The 25,659-nt window shown below is 42.6% G+C and overlaps 1 protein-coding gene and 2 long non-coding RNA genes across 3 annotated transcripts in view; all 3 read left to right on the top strand.

The window, feature by feature from the left end:
• LOC309475408 (complement receptor type 1-like) overlaps positions 1 to 25,659 on the top strand; it is a 179,455-nt gene that overhangs the window by 144,402 nt on the left and 9,394 nt on the right. The window lies entirely within an intron of this gene.
• LOC309476743 lies at positions 4,774 to 5,550 on the top strand. The gene is made up of 3 exons (XR_014198326.1): positions 4,774 to 5,037; positions 5,117 to 5,290; positions 5,380 to 5,550. It is a non-coding gene; the product is annotated as an uncharacterized lncRNA (long non-coding RNA).
• On the top strand, positions 6,840 to 11,610 carry LOC309476745. The gene is made up of 6 exons (XR_014198328.1): positions 6,840 to 7,029; positions 7,204 to 7,386; positions 10,367 to 10,536; positions 10,639 to 10,822; positions 10,924 to 10,967; positions 11,231 to 11,610. It is a non-coding gene; the product is annotated as an uncharacterized lncRNA (long non-coding RNA).

Raw genomic sequence — 25,659 nt, 5'->3', positions numbered from 1 at the left:
TTTTAATTTTTTTTCATTTCTTCCAAAGCCAAGTACACTCCACACTCCAGATCAGTAGGTGGCGGAAATGCACCATTTATGTTGGTCTGCCAATCCGCCATTAGTGATGGCCAGATCGAGGCCTCGTGAAGCAATGAAACAGTTGAACCAAATGTGCCATATTGTTTCGAGGCTTCGAATCAATCCGACACCCGTCTCAACGGTGACACCTAGTGGTCACTTGCAGGTGCTGATCTGAAACAACCTTGACGAGCCATTAAAAAAATGTGTTGTTTTTTTATTATTATAATTTTCTAATATGTGAAGATTGTAACCTATAGGCTCCTCACTGTGCATAATGTTATTTTGGTCTTGCAAAATGAATATTAATAAAAGAAATCAAGCCACAATGTCTCACTTTTTTAGAGATTTTTATTCAAAAATATTAATTTCTCTGCTGTGGAAGGACTTAGACTACTTCTTTTTTTACAGATAATTTCTCCAGCCTTTGAAAAAATCCTCTCACAAGGGACACTTGTTGCTGGCATGCAAAGATATATATATATATATATATATATATATATATATATATATATATATATATATATATATATTGTTTTGGTGATTTTCCTTTTATTGTGACAGGACAGTAGAGAGATGACAAAAAAACGAGGCGGGAAAGGTCTACGAGCCGGGACTCGAACTCGGGACGCCCGAGTGCAAAGACGCTACATGTCGGCGCACTGACCACGAGGCCATTGACACAGACGGCGGAGATATTTTTTTTAGCTAGGACATACAAATGAGGAAAGATTACTGCTATCTCTTTCCAGTTTCATTTAAATTCCAGTTAAATTTAAATGCAAGCCTAAATAGCCTATAACTAATCAAATCAAATGTCACTATATCACCAAAAATCCGCTATCTCAAAATCAAACTCCTCTCACAAAAACCCACGAGGTCAATATGCGTTGATTTCACTTTTATACAGATGTGCGACTGTGTGGTCTGTTCCCGACCGTGTCAATCAAACGCTGATTCGGCGGACCACACCTGATGAAACACTTAGTGAAACACTTCGAGGCTTCGTTTGGCCATAGTCACGTGACATAGGTGTTTTGAATCACGCTTCGGATCAGTGTTTCGAAACATCTGCGCTTCGGGATCTCGCAAAGCTTCGGAACGACTGTTTCGCGTCAGCCATCCTTATCCGCCATTAAACACCAGAAGAAGAAGAAGAAGAAACACGAGGAGAGCGGATCACGAGGAGAGCGGATCACGAGCAGAGCAGATCACAATGAAAGCAGATCACACAGAACGGGGAGAGACTGCACGTTAGGAAGAAGGAGCCTGAAATCAGCGGTTTGGTGGAACTGTGTTACTTCATCAAACAGTTAAGTGTTATCTGTAATTCCTATTAGGAAGCCTAATGCCTGCAGTGCCCGCTATATACCATAGTTTGGTGAAGCTGCCCCGGAGTCTATTGAAATCTGGTTTGAAGCCTCTAATGCCAGTTGTGTGTTCATAGTATACTTCCCACACAGCCTTGGATGTACAGTTTCGTCAATTGAGAGGAGGGAGTCGGCTGGGACCGCGAGTGGAGACCTTATTCACTGTGAGTTGTTGTGAGTTGCAGTGCTTAGTGTGAAGCGAACACGTGTGACCATTTGAAGTGATTGATGTATGCACCGGTGTGGATATTATAATTTTGTGTCTGCCCGTGTCCCCAGTTGGCATATTCGTGGGTCTCGACTGCCGAATTGAAATTAACTAACTGCTGTGTGGTGAGCTTATGCTGTACAGGATTGCAGCTTCATCCTGTCTGAGTTGAAGAGGATTAGTGGAATAGTCGTGTATTGCTGTTCGACTTCCTGGCTCAAAGAGGAAGCATCATCTGTCTATTGAACTGGCCACACTGAAGAGGATCCCTGGCGTGAGTACCTGATTACTGTCTGATTTGAAGAGGATTTGTTGAATACTTATGTATTGCTGTTTGACTCCATGACTTGAAGAGGAAGCATTATTTGTTCATTGAATTGTTCACACTGAAGAGGATCCCTGGCGTGAGTATCTGGTCCCTGTTTGACTTAAAAAAGGATTTGTTGCACACTCATATACTGTTGTTACGTGAACATGGAGAAACTGCTATCCATCATTGTATGCTGCCATCGTTGTCCTGTGGTAAGAAGACTCAGTTGTTAAAGGGTTAGTTCACCCAAAAATGAAAATTCTGTCAGTAATTACTCACCCTCATGTTGTTCCAACCGCGTAAGACCTTCGTTCATCTTCGGAACACAAATTAAGATATTTTTGATGAAATCTGAGTGCTGGGTCACTCTCCATAGGCTGCTAGGTGGCCCAAACTTGCTGGCCCAGAAAAGTTATTAAAGAGATCGGTAATATAGTCCAAGTGACTACAGTGGCTCAATCTTAAGTATATCAAGCGACGAGAATACTTTTTGTGCGCAAAAACAAACAAAAATAACGACTTTATTCCACTATTAATTTCCTTCTCTCTGGGCCTCGTAGTATTTTTGCGCAGCGCGTCTGTGTTACACGTCAGACACATGACCAGCGTCGGCCAATAGTGAGCCTACGTGGTGACGTGTAACACAGACGCGCTGCGCAAAAACACTACGCGAACCAACTAGAGGCCCAGAGAGAAGGAAATGAATAGTGGAATAAAGTCGTTATTTTTGTTTGTTTTTGCGCACAAAATGTATTCTCGTCGCTTGATATACTTAAGATTGAGCCACTGTAGTCACTTGGACTATATTAACGATCTCTTTAATAACTTTTCTGGGCCAGCAAGTTTGGGCCACCTAGCAGCCTATGGAGAGTGACCCAGCACTCAGATTTCATCAAAAATATCTTAATTTGTGTTCCGAAGATGAATGAAGGACTTACGTGGTTGGAACAACATGAGGGTGAGTAATTGCTGACAGAATTTTCATTTTTGGGTGAATTAACCCTTTAACTGTTGGATTCTGTACTCACCACTGTTGTTCTGTGAACATAGAGAAACTGCTATCCGCCATTGCATGCTGCCATCGCTGCCCTGTGGAAGAAGACCCGGTTGATAACTGCTAGATTCTGTATTCACTACTGTTGTTCTGCGAACACAGAGAAACTGCTATCTGCCAATGCATGCTGCCATTGCTGTTCTGTGGTAAGAAGACCCAGTTGTTGACTGTTGGATTCTGTACTCACCACTGTTGTTCTGTGAACATAGGGAAATTGCTATCCGCCACTGCATTCTGCCATTGCTGCCCTGCGGGGGATCCTATTGTCCTTCGCTGCACTCCAACTGCTGCCAGCCTCTGAAAGGAAGGTGACATCCCGTCAGCTGGTGTTGTCCCGTGAAAAGAGAGGGCTCCCTGTCTGTTGCCACCCACCTGTAGTCCCAGGTACTCTGCCCGTCATCTACTGCCGACTACCGCATTTCGTCGGATGGTTATTGCCTTCTGCTTGCCATATACTGTTCGGGTTCCCCACCAAAAAGGGTCCTGGTCCCCCGCCCAATCCCCTCGTCCTGTGAGAAGAGAAGCCCCCCCGTTCGTTGATCCCTTACCAGTGTCTGTTCCATTACTTGCCTCTGGCTGAAGAAGAACCGCTGTGTGAACCCTTACCAGTGTCTGCTCCATTACTTGCCTCTGGCTGAAGAGGAACCGCTGTGCGAACCCTTACCAGTGTCTGCTCCATTACTTGTCTCTGGCTGAAGAGGAACCGCTGTGTGAACCCTTACCAGTGTCTGCGCCATTACTTGCCTCTGGCTGAAGAGGAACCGCTGTGTGAATCTTCACCAGTATCTGCTCCATTACTTGCCTCTGGCTGAAGAGGAACCGCTGTGTGAACCCTTACCAGTGTCTGCGCCATTACTTGCCTCTGGCTGAAGAGGAACCGCTGTGTGAATCCCTTGCCAGTATCTGTTCCATTACTTGTCTCTGGCTGCCTGAAGAGGAACCATTGTGTGAATCGTGTGAATCCCTTGCCAGTATCTGCTCCGTTATTTTCCTCTGCCTGAAGGGGAACCGCTGTGTGAATCCCTTACCGGTATCTGCTCCATTACTTGTCTCTGGCTGCCTGAAGAGGAACCACTGTGTGAATCTTCACCAGTATCTGCTCCGTTACTTACCTCTGCCTGAAGAGGAACCGCTGTGTGAACCCTTACCAGTGCCTGCTCCATGACTTACCTCTGGCTGAAGAGGAACCGTTGTGTGAATCTTCACCAGTATCTGCTCCGTTACTTACCTCTGCCTGAAGAGGAACCGCTGTGTGAACCCTTACCAGTGCCTGCTCCATTACTTGCCTCTGGCTGCCTGAAGATGAATCGCTGTGCGAACCCTTACCAGTGTCTGCTCCATTACTTACTCTGTCTGCCCGAAGAGGAACCATTGTGTGAATCCCTTACCAGTATCTGCTCCATTACTTACCTCTGGCTGAAGAGGAACCGCTGTGGGAATCCTTCCCAGTGTCTGCTCCATTGCTAGCCTCTGTCTGTCCGAAGAGGGATCGCTGTGCGAACTTCCCACGCAGCCTGTCGAAGAAGAGAGGCAGATCAGCCTGTGAATTTTAGTTTAGGATTTAGCTTATTTTAATTCAATAAAATACAACTTTTGATACTGATTACATTTTGTCTGGTCTTCTGGTGTCTCTGGGTAACTCCTCAAGGTGGTACGCTCAACAGGGGGGAGGCCACCCCGGCCTGTGACAAATACAATACGAACATTCACTAAGCAGTGTGTCAGATAGTAATATGTCTGAATATGCAGTATTCATAAAACGGTAGGCAAAATCGAATTAGATTTTTGCCAACCATGTTTGGCATATTTGACCTTTTTCTTAACTCAGTTTTGCATTATGATGTCTTTACAGTAACTTGTCGACTTGATGTGACTGAATCTGGAGCAGTAAGAACCATACCAGAGGGAAAAACCATTTTCAAAGCTGGAGAAACAGTGGGAATTATCTGCTCTGTCAAAAACCTGTTCTTATACAACCAGGAAACATTTACATGCACAAATAATGGGAAGTGGGATTACAAGCCATCTTGTGAGGGTAAGAATGTAGAGAAACACTCCTGGATTTGGTGCTGAAGTCATTGAATATTTTTAAAAGCATGTGAATCTTGTTTCAGAGATAAGATGTCAAGTTCCACACAACCAGCATGTGTATCTACCAACATTTTACTTCCGTGGAGATCTGAATTTGAATGTAAGAAAATCTTACAGTTGTGAGTCTGGATATCGTAAAATGTCAGCGGAGGCCACATGTGCATGAGACGGATGGACACCGAAACCACTGTGTGCTGGTATGTTCTGCTGTATAGTATTAAAATCTGCACTACTCATAAAATCCCATAATATATATTCTATGATTATGTGGATGTTTGTTTTCTAGAAATTATGTGTGACCCACCAAAAATCCCAAATGCAGAGATTGTGGGAGGTCAGAAACAAAAGTATAAAACATCTTCAACAATAGACTATAAATGTCGTCCTGGATTTGAACCAGAGGAACTTGTACAAATCACTTGTGATTCCGAGGGCCAATGGAAAGACATACAGACCTGCACTGGAAAGTTACAGCTTGATGTTGTTTTTTTGTTTGCTTTGCTTTGATTTTATTGTATCATAAATTCAGATACTTTTAATGAAAACTTTTAAGATGATTGGATGAATCATTCATGAATCAAATAACGTCTCGGTTACGTATGTAACCCTAGTTCCCTGAAGGAGGGAACGGAGATGTTACGTCAGAGACTGACGAATGGGGGTTTTGCTAGAGAGCCCTATCACCTTCGAGTTATTAGAAAATGAGCCAATGGTATGAAAATACCATGGGTCTGCGGAATTTGCATCGTGAACTCCGCCCCACCGCGTGGGTATAATAGAAGTCGCGGGTGCAATCTCACATTATGTTACCTGCTGAGGAGCCGAGACTGTGCTCCCCGGCCGTTTCAGTGGTACAGCGGCAGTGGCATGGGGACGTAACGTCTCCGTTCCCTCCTTCAGGGAACAAGGGTTACATACATAACCGAGACTTTCCCTTTCAGTCAGTCACTACAAGTTACGTCAGAGACTGATGAATGGGGGGCCCAATCTAATCTTGCCAATGCGGCTGTCTTCCTGTGTCCTGCGCAAGCCCCAGCTCCTTGTCGTGAGGCTAGCACGAGTGAAGGGCCAGGCTGACGCAAAAATACCAAAGTACACTGGGTAGCATATCCCAGATGAAATGTGTGACACAGCTCATACACGCAGGGAGGACTTAGAATACACATATGACCCGAGTATGGGATGCGTATGGAGAACTCAGAGGTATCCAGCCCGCAGGGTGGAATGTTTCAACCTCGAGATGGCAAGAGGGGTCTTGCCAAGGGAAAGCACGTGCTCGGAGGAGACTTACCGTGGAATATACACATGTGGGGGTTGCCCAGCCCAACCGGGGAACCATGCACATGGAGGCACCTAACCGATCACGAGGGCTGACCAACCGGACATGCACTCTGGTGATGGCATCAACAGTGCAGGAGGAACTCATCTGAGTAAAATAGCACACGTATACAGTCCGTGGAGTGAGGTGGAGTTCGCGATGCAAATTCTGCAGACCCATGGTATTTTCATACCATTGGCTTGTTTTCTAATAATTCGAAGGTGATAGGGCTCTCTAGCGAAACCCACATTCGTCAGTCTCTGACGTAACTCGTAGTGACTGACTGAAAGGGAACTGATATATGTGTCTTATATAAAATAAAAAAATAAAAAATTATAATAAAAAAAAAAGTAAGGCAGACACTACATACACTATTGTTAATATATTGTTGAGTATTCAAAAAATATGTTATCTTTCTATATACAGATGGTACCTGTCAGGAGCAAGAACTAAAAAATTTAGAAATTCTATTTGGACATCCAGGCATCACTTCACCTTATAATCCTGGGCATATCTTAGTTTTTCGATGCACTGATGTCAACATGAGATTTTACGGCCAATGTGCAATTGAATGCCTGCATGATGGGAGGTGGAATTACCCATATCCACAATGTGGAGGTACACATTTATTATTTTGTGTTTATATTTAGAAACATTTCTATAAATCAGAATCAAAGTATTAATCAAATGTGTTAATTTAGTACCATCTGAACATGACCATCAACATTTGAAATCTTATAACTAATTAATAATATTTTTCATATAATATTTTGCATTAAATTGTTCCTATAGGAACAGTTGAGTGTTCCCAACCAACAAGGAACTTGCGATTTGTGAAACTGTCAAATAAGAAAACTGTGTTGTTCAGCAACTTTGAGATACTGAGATATTCGTGCAATACACCGTACAATGAAACTTCAGGAGGAGCTTTGATGTGTCAAAATGGAAAATGGAACGGAACATTTGTCTGCAAAAGTGAGTCCCCACAAAATCTTGCATTCACATTTATTTACCCAGCAGAAAACCCAACTATCTGATGATCCAATCCCAAATGTGGATTATGGGTGCATCAAAAAAAATGGAGACATGAGACAATATATATATATATATATATATATATATATATATATATATATATATATATATATATATATATATATATATATATATATAACATACATACAATGAAACAGCTGTCACATTAATGTCTTGTTTAGTTCATAGGGGTCGTTTACACTGAAAACTTTTTATTCGTTTTGGCTGTTCATGTACACGACAACTGGCAAACTTTTGAAAACGGGTTTCAATGTGCACGTTTTTGAAAATTATATTGTTATTGTCTTGGTGTAAACTACAAAAACGCGAATTTGTGAAAGCGGTTACGTCATGTGCATGCGTATTTACAAAACGATCCCCATTCACACTGATCCAAGAAAGCGATTCAAAACCGTGCCAGGCCAGTAGTTGACGATGTAAGATTGTAAAGAAAAACTATGTGCCTATAAACTGAACATCTAATACTTATGTGCAATTGCACATGACATCACCATTTTCACAAATTCACATTTTTGTAGTTTACGCTGAGACGATAACTATATCATTTTCCAAAACTTGCACGTTGAAACCCATTTTCAAAAGTTTGCATTTCCAGGCCTTAAAAACGTCAGTGTCATGTAAATGAATGGTGTCGTGTGAATGAACCACACGTACACAGGTATTTTTATAAAGTTTTTCCTCCTCCTTTTAAAAAAACATTTATGTCCACATGAGAAAAATGAGAAATAGTCCTCATGCTATGTCTGTAATTTATAGCAAACTATCTAGTGTTAATTCGATCTCAAACATATGTATTAAAAGAAGTTATTACTCCACCTCGTGTGTGACGTCATAAACCAACATGGTTGAACGACCACTTTGCGACAGTAAGGTTTCGGGAAACAGTCGTGACTAGCTAGTTGATTTATTCAACGATGCATCGTACTATGGTAGTTAAGTAGCGAGTTACGTCGTTGTACGGGAAAACGTACTCGGTTACCTAACGTAACCTCGGTTCTCTCTAGAAGAGGGAACGAGTATTGCGTAAGTTGCTTACGCTACGGGTAAAGTTGTCTTTTCTCGAGATCTGAAGCCAAAAATTATCCTTAATTTTGTATTTATTGTCAACGCAGTGCAGCAGACAGCAGACCATGGCAGGCTGTATGAGCGTGCTCATTGGCTGTCCTGCGGCAACTGCAGCAGCCTACCAGTGAGCCCTGCGTGACGTCACGCCCACCAGTGAGCCCTGCGTGACGTCGCGCCCTCCACGCGCCTGGCCCGCCAGAATGGGTGTGGCTAGCGTGTATAAAAGAGGGGCTCACAGGCTGGAATTCTGGTTTTCATAGACTGAAGCGAATAAGCTCGTGGCGCGACACGGCAGGTTACGCAATACTCGTTCCCTCTTCTAGAGAGAACCGAGGTTACGTTAGGTAACCGAGTACGTTCTCTTACGAGAGGTTCTCTCGTATTGCGTAAGTTGCTTACGCTACGGGAACCCCTTGTCAACGCCGTGCGCGCCGAGCATCAATGCATGATTCCCAGGGAATCTGGGGAAAATAACATGCGAGAACAGGCGGCCAGCAACGCGGGCCAGCACATGTCATAAGCACTTCATAAGGGTACAGAGCTGCACTGCCGGTCTGTGTATAAACCCGAGGTGAGTGCGCAACGCGGGCCAGCACAGTACACAAGCACATCACAGGGAAAATATATAGAGCGGCCTCGCCGGTCCATGTATGAAAAGTGTAAGCCCTAGCGCCACAAGTGAAGACTAGGCGGCCAGCAACGCGGGCCCGCACTAATACATCAGTGCATGATGGGGAAAAATACAGAGCGGGACCACCGGTCTGTATAAAGAGACTTTTATCCCTAGTGCAGCTTACCAGAAAAGCTAGTAATACATAGGAGTAGTCTGCGCATAATAGATGGGCAGAACATACATCCCGCTTAGACTGATAACAGTTTAGCCTGCAAGGCGGGGACTTCCAGATTATAAAATCTCACGAATGTGGAGGGGGAGGCCCAGCCTGCCGCCATACATATGTCGTGAATAGAAATCCCGCTAGACCAAGCCCACTTCCCCACTGAGCGGGGCTTTGCACGAACCGCAGGAAATACAAGGCATTTTGATAAAAACGCCTCACGCTCTTTTAGGAGAGAAAGTGTGTGTCGCAGGGCGAACACACACAGCAGTGAAAAGGATATGTCGCCGGATGGCGTAGCAGGCACGGAGGGCTGAAGGCGGCGAAGACGGCCGGCTTCCTCAGACGCTTCCTTGACTTGCTGGTCGCTTGTTTCAACGGCGGCGGCTCTCAAGATCCGCTGAAGACATGAAAATCAGAATTCCAGCCTGTGAGCCCCTCTTTTATACACGCTAGCCACACCCATTCTGGCGGGCCAGGCGCGTGGAGGGCGCGACGTCACGCAGGGCTCACTGGTTGGCTGCTGCAGTTGCCGCAGGACAGCCAATGAGCACGCTCATACAGCCTGCCATGGTCTGCTGTCTGCCGCACTGCGTTGACAATAAATACAAAATTAAGGATAATTTTTGGCTTCAGATCTCGAGAAAAGACAACTTTACCCGTAGCGTAAGCAACTTACGCAATACGAGAGAACCTCTCGTAAGAGAACACGCCCCTAGTTGGCTGGAAGGTGTGTTCAAAAGTGTAAAGCACAGGTAGTTCCAGTCAGTTTAATCACCGTTCTGTATTAATGTGCATAAAGCGCAATCACACACACACATACAGACAGTCACTTGCACTCAGAGACTGGAGATCATGCTTTGAACAGAAACATTCAGGAGCACAGAAATTTGTTGTCAAAGGCTGCCCCAAGACTTTTATTAGTATAATCGCGGACACTAAATGCTGCTCAAACATGTACAGTATATGAATGTAATTTTTGTTTTTGTTTTGTTTAGGTGGGATCTGTCCAACACCTCCGTATCTTCAACATGGAGACTACAACATCATCAGTATGGAAAAAGATGTGATTACAGAGGTATCGTACATTTGCCAGTCTTACTATGTGATGGACAAGCAACAGGAATGTGTGTGGATGGAAAATGGGAGACTCCTCCGAAATGTCTGAGTGAGTCATTCAATTACAAATTAATTCTCTTTTGCTTTTTTTGTAAAAACAAATCTCTAATTGTTTTGTATTGTTTTTCACTGGATGATGTCTCTGTCATAGGACCTTGTGAAATTGATGACATAGTTGAGAAGTACAATCTACAGCTCCCTACAAAAAAAGGTCTATATAACGCATGCTAACAAGTATAGGCTTAACTGTACGGCTGGATGGAATACTGCAAGTGAGATGAGAGCATATGTGGACGTGTCGTGTTCTAATGGGTATCTTCAGATTGACAAAAGTTGTGAGTAATGTTTCTCATTTTCAATCTGAATTAGTCAAGTTGGTGTTCTGTGCATTTATTTCTTTTCTTTTTTTTCATTTTTTTTCATTTTTTTTTTTCAGGTGATACACAAAATAACTGAAAATAAACTAGAGTGGTAGTTGAGGTAATGTAACCCAGTTTGATTTTAAGAATGACTTCTAGTATTTACTTTCAGATGTTTTTTAGCACTAAATGTTGATATATAAAATGACTACTGCTAACCCAAACTGGTGAATATTAAATATTTTCAGTGGCCTAATAATGTAAATATTCAGCATGTAATTATGTTTATGAATACGGAGAGACACACTCAAGCTTGTATCTCATTCTCATTCAGCTACAAATATTACTTATATAATTATATATTACCTCTGTCACAACCACCAGCTGGAGTGCCCATGATCTCCCTCAGAGGACACTACTTCCATCTGCTTTCTCAACATGAACTACTTTTCCCATAATCCATTGCTCGGAATAACTAGTGTTGTGATTACTTTCACCTGTGTGTTATTATTTGATTTACTCTTACCTATTTAAGCCCTGTGTTTTCACTCATTCGTTGCAAAGTCTTGTATGTTGTTACACTGCATTTCTGAGCGTTATCATGGTTTCCTGTGTCTTGGTTTTTTGATTATCTTCCCGTATTCTTGATTTTCCTTTTTGCCTGTGTTTTCGACCCTGTTGCTTTTTTAGATTGTTTGACCCTTTGCCTGTTATATGGATTATGATTCTGGATTGTCCCAATAAAGCTGCATTTGGATGTTCAACGCAAGTCTCTGAGCCGTTCGTAATAATCTTTAAGAAATTGTTTGTATTTTTTATCTTTTAATATTCATTTAAAGACCCTTGTGATTAAAAACATGTTAGTAATTATAGTGACTTTGGTGTGGATTTTAGTTCAACATATTTCTTGCATTATTTATGCATTTTATTTATGCAAAACAATTATTTATGCAAACTCAGCAAAAATAAGTCACCTTTTCTGTATTTTAAAGATAATTTTGTAAAATCCAGATAAACTGTACAGATCTTTATTGGAAAGGGTTTAAACAATGTTTTTCATACTTGTTTACTAAACCTTAACAATTATTGCACATGCACCAGTCAAAAAGTCCTTAAGACACAAACAATTTACAGAACTGAACAATTTATGATAACTAAACTGAGCTGGACGATGACATAATTTCTTCAGAACTGCTTTATAGATAAAATGAACTAGCTTAATAATTTGATCTTTACAACTGAACTGAATTGACACAGAACTAACTTCAGCTGAACAACAGCCGAAACTGACTGCTACTGTTGATATTGCCAGCCTGAGTTTCCAGTAATGTTTCCCATTCCTAATCCAATCTGATTTCTGACCTGTAATGCTGCCTGGATCATAATCATACACTGTTTGTTCATTGGCCAGAGGAGAACTGACCCCCGACTGAGCCTGGGTTCTCCCAAGGTTTTTTTCTCCATTCTGTCTCCTGATGGAGTTTTGGTTCCTTGCCACTGTTGCCTTGGCTTTTGGCTTGCTTAGTTGGGGACATTTAATATTCAACAATATTATTGATCTGCCTTACTTAAGGTGGACGATGATGCAATTTTCTTCTAGAATCAAACTTTGTTGTATTATTTTCATGTTATCACTGTGAAGTTGCTTTGATACAATCTTTATTGTAAAAAGTGCTATAGAAATAAAGGTGACTTGACTTGACTAATGTACAACTTGAGAGGCTGTTCATGTCCAATTTCTAATTATGTCCAATAACACCAATGAGTAGGCAGCATTAATGTGGCATCTTGCTCCATTGACGTCCAAACAAAAGTAGCTGTGTATTTGTCATGATCCCAGCCTTTGTTTCTCTTGTTCTTGTGTTTCTCTTGTGATTTGTCAGTCATTGTTTGCTGCAACATGTTCCTGTCCTGAGCTTCTTTATTTGCCCTGGTTTCCTGTTTTTGTTTCGTAAAAAAAAAAAAAAAAAAAAATTTAATAAAAGTATTAAATTAATAAAATTGTCATGATCAATGACACTGTGTTTCCCTGTGTTGTGTGGGGACTTTTGTGTTATTTCCTGTCCTAGTGCCTTTGCATGATCCTAATTGGACTCTGGAATATTACATTCAGCTTTTAAGGTGGGTGTCGTGGAGAAGGAATGCAACATTCATGCTGTACCCACCATGCCAGAGTCCCCACTCGTCTTGGCGACCACACCAGTGTCTCCAGTCGTCATGTCATGGCCGGCACGCCTGAACCTCCAGCCGTCATGGACGAAACACCAAAGTTCCCGGTCGCCATGAACGTCGCACATGAGGCCATTAAGGTGGTCCCTATGAGAGTTTTTCTCTTCAGACAAACAATCATATCTTCATTTATGCTTTTTGAGAATTATTTACTCTAACTAAGAGCAAAACTGTCCATTTTCTAAATCATTTAATTAAATTGTAATGTCTGCTCGAGCACCAGACTTTTTCAGAATTTTCACCTGCAACAACTGATCATATTTTCATCAATACTTTACTCTCACTTAGAATAAAATCAATCAATATTTAAACTTCTCAATAAAAGAAAACCAACCAATATTTAAACCTCTTAATTTCCTCAAATGCAGCATGGCAATAAGACAAGTAAAATTTCATTTGCTTTCTACATTTTTTTGCAAATATTGTAGCACTGATATAGTAACCTTCAGCCCTGTTATCAGTTATGATAAGGAAATATGACCAAACAAATTTTATTTGATTTTTTCAGATTTTAGTATGTTTTTCGGTCATTACAACTACTATTATAGCATCTACTGAGGCTTAATAGTATGCTAAATTTACACCCCTGTTGCTCATTCTTGCTTTCTTTTTTTTATCAAATTCATTTTTATGAATATATAATGAAATCACATGTCAAGGTTTTTATTATTTGTCACACATTTTGGAAACAGCATTGCCAAAAATGTAAACCTCATTGAAATTGAACAGAACATAAAATGTCTCAAATAATATTTAGTTTGACATTTAGGATAAATGGGGAAAAAAGAAAAAAAAGAAAAAAAGAAGAAGTTGATCCTATTCATTGATTGTGCCAAAACTCAGCACATGACAGCCATTTACTTATAAAGTTAAAGACCTTTGAGTTTAACATTTCAATGTTTACCAAAAGTTCACACTGTAAGATCCCGTAAATGACATCCAGCTTTTACGGTTGAAAAAAGACAAACATTTGTTTATTTTTTCAGTGTGAGATAAGGAGGGCAATCTAGGTCATCTAGAGACAACAACAGTTTTTTTTTCTTTTTCGTTTTTTTAAGGGTCAAACTCTTCTTTTACCTCAATGTATGTTTTAGTAACATATTAGTATTATGAAACAATCATTAATTAATTAATGTAATAATGTTCTTCTTTAAATGTAAAGAACACTAGTCAGTGAAAAAAATCTAAATCTAACAGGTTTAACCTGTAAAGCACAGCAGTGGACACAAAATATTTTGGAACTTTCTTTTTGCTTCCTGTTTATATGTTACATAAATGTGACTTACAAAGTTTGACTTAGGGTAACTTGTCCTCTGGTTTGTCCAGATGACAAAAAAAAAAAAAAAAACCTACTTGTGATGTGAACTGTAAATGAGAATATCTGTCTTTTGGTGATTTTCCTTTAGTTGTGCGCAGAGTGAAGGCAAGCTATTATTTTTGATGTTATTGTTATTCATCTTAATGTCCTTTTCAATTAGATTTTTTGACTTGAAAGCAAGTGAAGCAAGGGTGTAGAGTTACATTCAAGCTATTTTAAGGTATACATAAATAAATAAAAATCGCAGAAAAAAAAAATGTATATGTCATTTTTGTGATCAAAGATGAGTTTTAAGGGATACAATTATTGACTACAGGGGGATTTTAAACAAAATATCCTTCTGCACGACCACAAAGTGGTCTGGTATAAAAGAGTCCTCCTTTTGACTTAGTAAATGATTCACTTTTTGATTCCCCATCATACAAACAGAGTGAGAAAACACGTTACAGTCATTTGTGAAATGAGAGTTCAAAATGAGAGTTCCTGTACAATTCATCTGCTTTTCCTGTTTTCTATTTTCTGTTACTGTTGTGCAAGGTCAAGGTGAGTTCAATCATTTTTAGTAGAATGATATTCGTATTATATACACATCCAACACTTTTAAATGACCTTAAGTGGTTTTAAAGAGTGTTGACTACTACATCTTTGTGTAACGTTTGTTTGTCCTTCTCAGAATGTCGTTGAGAGGATATTAAATGAAAACATAGAACCAGTTTGGAAATATTCATATTATGAAGATGAAACAGGGAAAGTGAACTGTGTGCCAGGTTTTACTGGTATAGATTCACTGCTGGCAAAATTGGCTTTCAATAAAACATGGCTGCCTATTCAGAAGAAAGGTGAAAAAAATTTAAATCAGTGCTACATGACTAGAGAAAATGAAGAATGTTCAATGTTTATTATTATTATTATTATTATTATTTATTATTATTATTACAGAAATTATCTGAATTTTGATTTTATTTAATTCTGATTGGATTATTCTCCAAGTTAAAAGTAACAAAATAAAGATGCTACATTTTAAATATTTGTTTAAAAGTTTGAAAGTGTTGTGAATCTTCTTCAATCTCACTCATTTCCAATGCTCTATGGGACAGATTCATTCACCACAATATACTTTATGATTTGATTCAAGAAGAACATAAGCGAACAGTGTAAATATTGTTTGTGCACAGAGAGGTCCGGTGTAAGAAAAACCTTTCTTTGACTTTGATAAATGATTAACTTGTTGATCCCCAAGCAGACAAGAGTATCAGACACAGACCAACAAAGATACTTGTGAAACTCCTCGGCTTCGTCTTTTGGTTGTTTTTCTTTAATTGTGGCCAATAAGGCAAGTTCTTTTTGTTATTGTTATTTATTTAAATGTCTTTTTGATCTAATGACAAAAAGATAGATGGAAGTAGTCACATTCACTGCACAGGGATGGGCGAATGGAGTCACCCTGTTCCAGAGTGCAAAGGTTCATTACACTGTTTATGTGTTTATTTGTTTGTTTGTTTGTATCTTCGCCCAATGATCACAGATTTATGAGCTTTATTCAAAGTACCAATTTAACTATTTCTCTTTCCCTTGCTTTTCACACAGAGATAACATGCACAGCACCAGATATACCAAATGGTTATGTTGTTGAGAAAAGGCAAGAATACCAGAAAGATGCCATATTAAAATACACATGTTCACAAGGGTACAAGCCTAGAGAGGGAATCCCCAGATGTGCTAAATTTGGCTGGACTCTGAACCCAGAATGTGATGGTAATGCACCAATATTACATAAACAATTAAAATGTGAAATACCACTAAAATTATTATATCCATAGCTTTCATTATGCAAAAAAAAAAAAAAAAAAAAACTCTTCACACTGAAACATTCTTAAATTAGATAGCCATTAACCTTAAATTCAAAACTGGGGAATCATGGGGCAACAGCATTTGCTGAGCATTATTATTTGGTAACTACAAAATCAGCTAAAAAAAACGACTTACTAATAACTACTTTCTAATTGCTTGCTTAATTTCCAGATAATAGTTTAGCAAATATATATACAAGTTCTCAAAATAGAAAATGTGCTTATACTTATTTAGGGACTTATTCAAAATGTACTCTATTTATGGCAAGCTATATTTTTTCCTATTTTAGGATAAAAACATTTTTAAAAGTCAATTGTCAGAATCATTTGTTTTCCCCAAAAGACACACACATTTCACACATTTGTTATGCTTCATCTCTTCTTACCCTTATTTGTTTTGGACAGAAGTAACATGTGAGCTTAAGTCAACCACATTCGGAGTAAAAAAGATCAGCCCAGAGGGAAAAACTATTTTCAGAGCTGGAGAAAGTGTGGAGATCACCTGCACTGAAAAACACTGGATCTTTCAAACAATAGAAACCATCAACTCATTTACATGTCGAGAGAATGGAGAGTGGGATTATTTGCCTGTTTGTGCGGGTAAGATTATAGAGAAACAATTCTGCATTTGTTGCTGATCTTACCGCATGATATTAAAATAATGTAAATCTTGTTTCAGAAATTAGATGTGAAGTTCCACATGACCAGCATGTGTATAGTCCTGGATATTTATTCTGGGGAGATCTGAAATTGGGAGTAAAAAAAGATTACTATTGCATGTCTGGATATGTTGAAACAGCAGCAGAGGCCACATGCACACGAGACGGATGGACACCAAAACCACTGTGTCGTGGTATGGGCTGATATTAAATCTTACAATGTGTGCATATATTATGAATTCAAATTAGAATGATGGATATTTTTGTTTTACAGTAAAAATGTGTGCAACACCAAACATCCCAAATGCAGAGATTGTGGGAGATCAGAGAACACACTACAACATCAATTCAAGAATACGATATAAGTGTCGTCCTGGGTTTGAACCAGAGCAGCCTGTACAAATCACCTGTAATTCCCAGACTGAATGGACAGGCATACGACAATGCACTGGTATGATTTTTGTATCATTAATGATTATTATAATTTATTTTATTTATTATTACTATCACTTATTATTATTCTCACTATTATTATAGAAATTATGAGAATTTTGATTTTACTTCATTCTGATTGGATGATTCTCCAAATTAAATGTAACAGAATAAAGACGCTACAATTTAAATATTTGTTTAAAAGTTTGAAAGTGTTGTGAATCTTCTTCAATCTCACTCATTTCCAATGCCCAACAGATTAGTTCACCACACAATATATTTTAGGATTTGATCCAAGAAGAACAAGAGCGAACAGTGTAAATATTGCTTGTGCACAGAGAGGTCCGGTGTAAGAAAACCCTCTTTTTGACTTTGATAAATGATTAACTTGTTGATCCCCAAGCAGACAAGAGTATCAGAGACAGACCAACAAAGATACTTGTGAAACTCCTCGGCTTCGTCTTTTGGTTGTTTTTGTTTAATTGTGGCCAATAAGGCAAGTTCTTTTTGTTGTTGTTATTTATTTAAATGTCTTTTTGATTTTGATTTAATTGATTTGAAAATAATTGTTATATTATATGCACTTCCCAAAACATCTAACTGTATATCTAGAGAGTGTTGACTAGTTGTGCAAGTACTTCAGCATTTATTGTGTTGTGTGGCGTTTGTGCTTCTCAGAATGTCTTCGAGAAAACATTAAATATGGAAACTTAGAACCAGTTTACAAATCTTCATACGCTGATGGCAGTAGCGCGGGAAGGGGGGTGCTGCGGGGGCTGCAGCCCCCTCGTCATAGCATCAGCACCCCCAAGTGGGGGGCTGTGGACTAACATAATATTGTACTTTAACCTCTTAACCAACGCCCCTATTTTTGAGAATTTTCTGAAAATGACATACCCAAATACAAATGTCTTTTTTTAAACTAGACACTTGAAACTTTGTTACACAAGAGTCATATAAACGTGAAATAAAAATAAATAAATGGACAGCGTTAACTAACTCTATTATGCCTAATGTAGTGAGTGTTCAAGCTACGGAGAAAATGAAATAAAGTTTGAATTTGTCATGCTTTGTTCCGATCAGAGCACGTGAGCGGAGAGCGCATTTCTGAATATTCCACTCCCTCGCTCATTCCGCTCAGGGTCGCTTCGCTCGCTCAACCCAGAATGGCCTGCTGGTTCGAAAATATGTGGAATAAGGGATGCCTCCGACTAAAGTTTTTTTCTAGTCGACTGGTAGTTGTTCATTTAAGCCATTAATGGACAAATCGCCCCTTTAATTGTATTACTTAAATAGGCTATATACAGGATAATGAGCGTGTAGGCCTACATAATATAGCCGCACTCAAGCGCACGGCCGAACGCATAAAGATTGCCACAAAGAACCGGCAAAAGTATGAATGTGTCAAAAATAGCAAGTAGACATTTAATTGTTTATTAATAAACTGGTGTTTTCTGTGTCGCTGCAAAGATGAAGTTGGCGATGCAGACTCGCCATGAACGCCAGAGAGAAATGCATGTGAAATGCACATTTCATATGGATTACATAATCAGGGTGTAGCCTATTTCTTTTCGTTTTGAATAGTTTCGTTTAAAAGTAGACATTTCAAGCTTTCTATAATAAATAGCCTATATTTCTCAAATCTGTGATGCACAAGCTGAGTTTCGGCGCCCTCCAGTTCAGGTGCAATGCAAGTGATCGTGCCGGCGCCTTATTACATGGTCTGCTATATATTTGCCTCTTATTTATTAAATACAGGCAATTGGTTGATAAAACATTGATCAAAATTAAGATACAATTTATACAAAACAAAAATCTTTTAAAAATAGTCTTTCTACAAAACAAAACTCAATGAAGTGGTCAAAATCATGTCACTCCATGTCTCCAGTCATATTGCGCATCTCATGATGTATCTTTATCTTTCTCATGCTGCATATGCTCACTTTCATAATCAACATTGATTAAATAAATAAAAAATAACATTAGCCTATAATATTTAAACATAAATATGAAACTAAAAGTTTTCTTTAATGGCTACAACACATATACAGTACAGAGAAATTTCATGTCTTGTCGTCAGCCACAACATAATGACGTCACATATTTTCCAACCCAGCCCTCAGCCCCCAGCCCTCAGCCCTCAGCCCTCAGCCCCCCTCGCATGAAACAGCTTCCAGTGCGCCTGGCTGATGGTGAAACAGTGATAGTGAACTGCATGACAGGTCATATCAGATTATATTGTACTTGTGTAACTGGTCCTATTCGACTGGCTCCTTGCTGGATTCGAGCCGGGGACTCCGGCGTGGGAGACGGACACACTAACAAGGACTCTAAAGACCACAGCCTCTAGTGTTAATTGCTAGTGCATCTCTTGAGGCCAGGGGAGTGAGGTTTACACGCACAGCTCTTACTGTCCTACGACAGTTACACTTGTAAAGAATGTAAAAACATTGTGTTCACAGTTTTGAAATAGGGGTGGGATGATAATGTTCCTGTCTGTGAGTTTACGCTTTCTTGGAAGTTTTCATTTTTGTCTTTGAATTTATCTCAGTCATACTGCCTTTGTCACGGAGCGACAAGCGGCCTGGCAGAACTTTTCTTTTTGGGATATGTCCCCCTGGGGAACAATAACAGCAGAACACCAGAACGGTTCCGGTTCCCTATGAGAAGATCATGGCGGCGGGCGAGGTTTGATGAGAAAACTCACGTCAGGTGGCGATGCGTGGGATTATGATCCGTGATTGGGACACGTATTAGGAGAGAGAGTTATAAAAGCCATTCTAAATGAGAGAAGAGATGGCTGTCGTGGACTCAGAGGAATACAGGCAGTGGAGCAGAGATTGTGAAGACTTCTAATAGTTCAAGTGGGTGAAGAGCTATATATTCTTTGAATGAATAATGAGGATTGTGGAAAACACGCTGTGAGTTTGACTGAGCTTTGACTCCTTTCCTTATTGGCTTCTGATTATTACTGTGGCAACCTTGGACAGTTAAGTACCACCTTTGTAATTCTAAAGAGAAGATAAAGATTTGCCGTTTCCACTGTGGAGGCTGAGTTATGTGTCTGAAAACTGGAAATTAACTAAAACGTCTTTCTGATTTCTTCGATGCCAGTGAACAACAGTGTTAAACTGACTTGTGTGCAGCCCTTGCTTATTCGATCCATTCGGAAGGAAATGCCAGCTGGATGGTGAGAGGAAATGCCTTGGGTGCACCGTGAGTCTGTTCAATTTTGCATTCCAATTGTTTAAGTGAGCACGAGTGAGTTTTTGCAGTGTTCTGGTGAATTTATATGAGTGTGGATTTGTGGTTTTTGCTTTCCACTCCAAATCACCGCTGATCCCTTTCTCTCATGCTGGGGCCGCTGAGCTATGTTGTTTAAATGACTCCATGTCTATCGAAGAGGTGTTATACAGAGACTGACACCGTCTAGAGACCACACTGGTGAGATACGTAACCTCTTCTCTGCCTGAGCCCTGTGAGTGTACAGCTGCATTGGTGCAATACCTGTCATCCTCTCTGCCTGAGCCCTGTGAGTGTACAGCTGCGCTTGTGAAATACTATTAACCTCTTCTCTGCCTGAGCCCTGTGAGTGTATAGCTGCATTGGTGAACTATCTTTCATCCTCTCTTCCTGAGCCCTGCGAGTGTACAGCTACGCTGGTGAGATACGTAACCTCTTCTTCGCCTGAGCCCTGTGAGTGTACAGCTGCACTGGTGAAATACTATTAACCTCTTCTCTGCCTGAGCCCTGTGAGTGTACAGCTACGCTGGTGAGATACGTAACCTCTTCTCTGCTTGAGCCCTGTGAGTGTACAGCTGCATTGGTGCACTACCTGTCATCCTCTCTGCCTGAGCCCTGTGAGCGTACAGTTGCGCTGGTGAGATACGTAACCTCTTCTCTACTTGAGCCCTGTGAGTGTACAGCTGCATTGGTGCACTACCTGTCATCCTCTCTGCCTGAGCCCTGTGAGCGTACAGCTGCGCTGGTGAGATACGTAACCTCTACTCTGCATGAGCCCTGTGAGTGTACAGCTGTATTGGTGCACTACCTGTCATCCTCTTTGCCTGAGCCCTGTGAGCGTACAGCTGCGCTGGTGAGATACGTAACCTCTTCTCTACCTGAGCCCTGTGAGTGTACAGCTGCATTGGTGAACTATCTGTCATCCTCTCTTCCTGAGCCCTGCGAGTGTACAGCTACGCTGGTGAGATACGTAACCTCTTCTTCGCCTGAGCCCTGTGAGTGTACAGCTGCGCTGGTGAAATACTATTAACCTCTTCTCTGCCTGAGCCCTGTGAGTGTACAGCTACGCTGGTGAGATACGTAACCACTTCTCTGCTTGAGCCCTGTGAGTGTACAGCTGCATTGGTGCACTACCTGTCATCCTCTCTGCCTGAGCCCTGTGAGCGTACAGCTGCGCTGGTGAGATACGTAACCTCTTCTCTACTTGAGCCCTGTGAGTGTACAGCTGCATTGGTGCACTACCTGTCATCCTCTCTGCCTGAGCCCTGTGAGCGTACAGCTGCGCTGGTGAGATACGTAACCTCTACTCTGCTTGAGCCCTGTGAGTGTACAGCTGTATTGGTGCACTACCTGTCATCCTCTTTGCCTGAGCCCTGTGAGCGTACAGCTGCGCTGGTGAGATACGTAACCTCTTCTCTACCTGAGCCCTGTGAGTGTACAGCTGCATTGGTGCACTACCTGTCATCCTCTCTGCCTGAGCCCTGTGAGCGTACAGCTGCGCTGGTGAGATACGTAATCTCTTCTCTGCTTGAGCCCTGTGAGTGTACAGCTGTATTGGTGCACTACCTGTCATCCTCTCTGCCTGAGTCCTGTGAGCGTACAGCTGCGCTGGTGAGATACGTAACCTCTTCTCTACCTGAGCCCTGTGAGTGTACAGCTGCGCTGGTGAGATACGTAACCTCTTCTCTGCTTGAGCCCTGTGAGTGTACAGCTGTATTGGTGCACTACCTGTCATCCTCTCCGCCTGAGCCCTGTGAGCGTACAGCTGCGCTGGTGAGATACGTAACCTCTTCTCTGCCTGAGCCCTGTGAGTGTACAGCTGCGCTGGTGAAATACTATTAACCTCTTCCCTGCCTGAGCCCTGTGAGTTAAGCTTTGCTGTCCAAACGGCTACCTGCCCAGAGACCAGCGTCTACTGAAGAGGAATCGTTATACGCTACCTGCCATCTACCTGGCCCTTGCTGCTCCACTGTGAAGCTCTGCTGTCCGAGAACCTACCTGGTCCACGTTGTTCCGTTGTGGAGCTCTGCTGTCCGAGCGGCCACCTGCCTAGAGTCCAACATCCACTGAAAGGGAATCGCTATACGCTACCTGCCACCTACCTGGCTCTTGCTGCTCTACTGTTAAGCTCTGCCGTCTTAACGGCCATCTGTTCAGAGTCCAGCGTCCACTGAAGAGGTATTGTTATACGCTACCTGCCGCCTACCTAGCCCTTGCTGCTCTACTGTGAAGCCCTGCTGTCCGAGCACCTGCCTGGTCCACGTTGTTCCGTTGTGAAGCTCTGCTGTCTGAGCGGCCACCTGCCCAGAGTCCAGCATCCATTGAAGAGGAATCGTTATACTCTACTTGCCATCTACCTGGCCCTTGCTGCTCCACTGTGAAGCTCTGCTGCCCAAGAACCTATCTGGTCCACGTTGTTCCGTTGTGAAGCTCTGTTGTTTGAGCGGCCATCTGTCTAGAGTCCAGCATTCGCTGAAGAGGAACCATTACACGTTACCTGCCCCTCTCACTGGAAGCCTAGAGAAGATACGACGATTGCCTCTTAAATACTCTTGTTCTTAACTTAATAAAGCAAAGACGTTTATTCGTTTAACTTTGTTGTCCTGCCTTTTCACTGGTTTGCTCCTTGAGGGACATGCCCATTAGGGGTGGTGGTGGGTCGGCCACTCCGGCCTGTGACAACTTTGGCGTAGTCGGCAGGATTGTCCCTCGAGTCTGAGCAGCCAGAGATTTCCCAATGGCGGATGAAGATGTGCCAGGGGGTCGGCCCCGAGTCATGCCTGTTTTTATGGGTACCCCTTGGGCCCAAAAGTTTGGAGGATTGGGATCCGAACTGAGCCTATCGGAGTGGAAGGCCCAGATAGAGTATCTGGCGGAATTACAGGGCCTGATCGAATCGCAGAAATTGCAGTTTATTCTGCGCTCACTCGAAGGTGAGGCCAAGAGGGAGGTCCAAGCCACCTCTGGAGAGGCACGGGCTACTGCAAGGGCTGTCTTTGATTTCCTGGCAGCACAGTATGGAGATGCCACGCCTGTAGCTACCCTTCGAGCTCAGTTCTTCAATTGTAGACAGGGGCCCAGGCAGACCCTGCGGGCCTTTTCCTTGCAACTAAGAGAGCAGTTTACTCGATTTAAGGGGAGACAAGACCACGGTCTGGGAATGGAGGAGACTTTGTTAAGAGACCAATTTCTTATGGGACTCCGAGAAGGGCCCGTTCGCCAGAATCTACGTTCACAGCTTCGCCGAGATCCAGCATTGTCATTTGAGGACTTGCATCGAGAGGCTTTGGCTTTGAAAATAGATCATGCCGAGACAGCCGATCCCTCGGTTTGTATGGCCGCCAGTGGGACTGGTGTCCCCATTCCGCCTGAAGTGACCGATTGGAGGCAGACACTACGCGCCGAGTTGATGAGAGATGTTCGGGAGCAAATGTCTGAAATGTCTAGGACCCTTCTTGAAGAGCTTCGGCGAGGGCAATCTGGTGCGAGGCCCTTGCCTCGGGAGAGGTCCTACTCGGATGGGAATCGGGATTCAGGACGTCGCCCTGCTCGCTCGACTGGTTCCAATGGGACGGCCAAGGTCGACCCATCTGCAACAGTTGTGGAGAGTCGGGGCATATTAGTCGCCAATGTAGCTCCCGACATGGCCCGCAAGGGGGTTTTTAGAGTTGCCGGCCACTGTGGGTCAAGTGGTCGGGACCCCTTTCATCGACCCTCCCCCTCTTGCCTGCCCCTCGAGACAGCTTGGTTGGGCATTGCCCAGTTGTGGAGGTCCAGATTAATGGTACCCAAGTCCGATGCCTGGTTGATACTGGCTCTCAAGTCACGTTGTTCTCTGAGAGTCTGTCAAAGGAGCTCTTCGAGGCTCACCATCTACAGGGGACGGAACCACCTTGGCTTACCCTGAGGGCCGCAAATGGACTGGACATCCCTTACATCGGGTACCTTGTCATCGATTTCAAGATCCGAGGCGTCAGTGTGCAGCAGAAGGGAGTTGTTGTCGTCCGGGACCATTGTCTGGGGGCGCATCGTGCCTTATTAGGCATGAATGTTATTTTGGATTGCTGGGAGGAATTGTTCCAGGTTAAACCCGCTCGGGCATCCCCGACGGGGGAGAGGCAGGAATGGGAACGTATTATTACAGACTGCCGAAGGATCCAGGCTGCCAGCACTCAGGGGGACCGTGAGGATACCGGTCGTGTGGCCTGTCGCTACGCTCTGTCCATACCAGCACGGAGTGAATCTGTTGTTTGGGCCCGGTTGCCGGCCCGCTCTCATGGGCCCGAGAGCTGGGTCCTTGTGGAGCCCCATGGGGATTGTCAGACTGTTGAGGTGGCCCGAGGACTCGCTGTAGCCCATCGGGGACGAGTTGCTGTAAGAGTACGGAACGGGAACCCCTATCCGGTCAACTTGTATCGCCACCAGCGGTTGGCCTGAGTTACCTCGGTGAGCCCTCAGCAAGTGAGAGGGCGAAGATGTTCATTTCAGTCAAGTAAGCTCCACGGTAGTCGAGGTGGCCATCGTACGGGTGGATCAAAGGGCAGGCCTGTTTGGAGAGGAGATGCCATCCCACCTTGCGGGGGAACCTCTGCATGGGGAAGGATTGGAGGAGGGCCAACAGTGCCAGCTCCAGGATTTCTTAGTTCAGTGGCAACATGTGTTCGCCACCCATGATGAGGACTATGGTTGTACCGATATCGTGACGCACCAGATCCCCACGGGTGATGCGACACCAAGCCGAGAGCGGTATCGTCCTGTCCCGCCAACGCTCTATTCGGAGGTCCCTACCCTGTTGCGGGGGATGTTGGAAAAAGGAATCATCCGTGAGAGTAGCAGCCCCTGGGTCGCGCCGATAGTCTTGGTACGGAAGAAGACTGGTGCCTGGAGGTTCTGTGTCGATTACAGAAAGTTAAACAAGGTCACCAAGAAAGATGCTTTCCCGCTGCCGCGGATAGAAGATTTTCTCACTGGACTGACCCAGGCAGCGTGGTACTCGACTCTGGATCTGGCCAGCGGGTATTGGCAGGTTCGGGTAGGAGAGGAGGATCGGGAAAAGACTGCTTTTACAACCCCCTTTGGGCT

Source organism: Leuciscus leuciscus, assembly GCF_965113295.1.
Source record: "Leuciscus leuciscus genome assembly, chromosome: 15".
In the NCBI taxonomy this organism is placed as follows: Eukaryota; Metazoa; Chordata; class Actinopteri; order Cypriniformes; family Leuciscidae; genus Leuciscus; species Leuciscus leuciscus.
The sequence above is the reverse complement of the archived record's forward strand: the minus strand, read 5'-3'. Positions and strand labels throughout refer to the sequence as shown.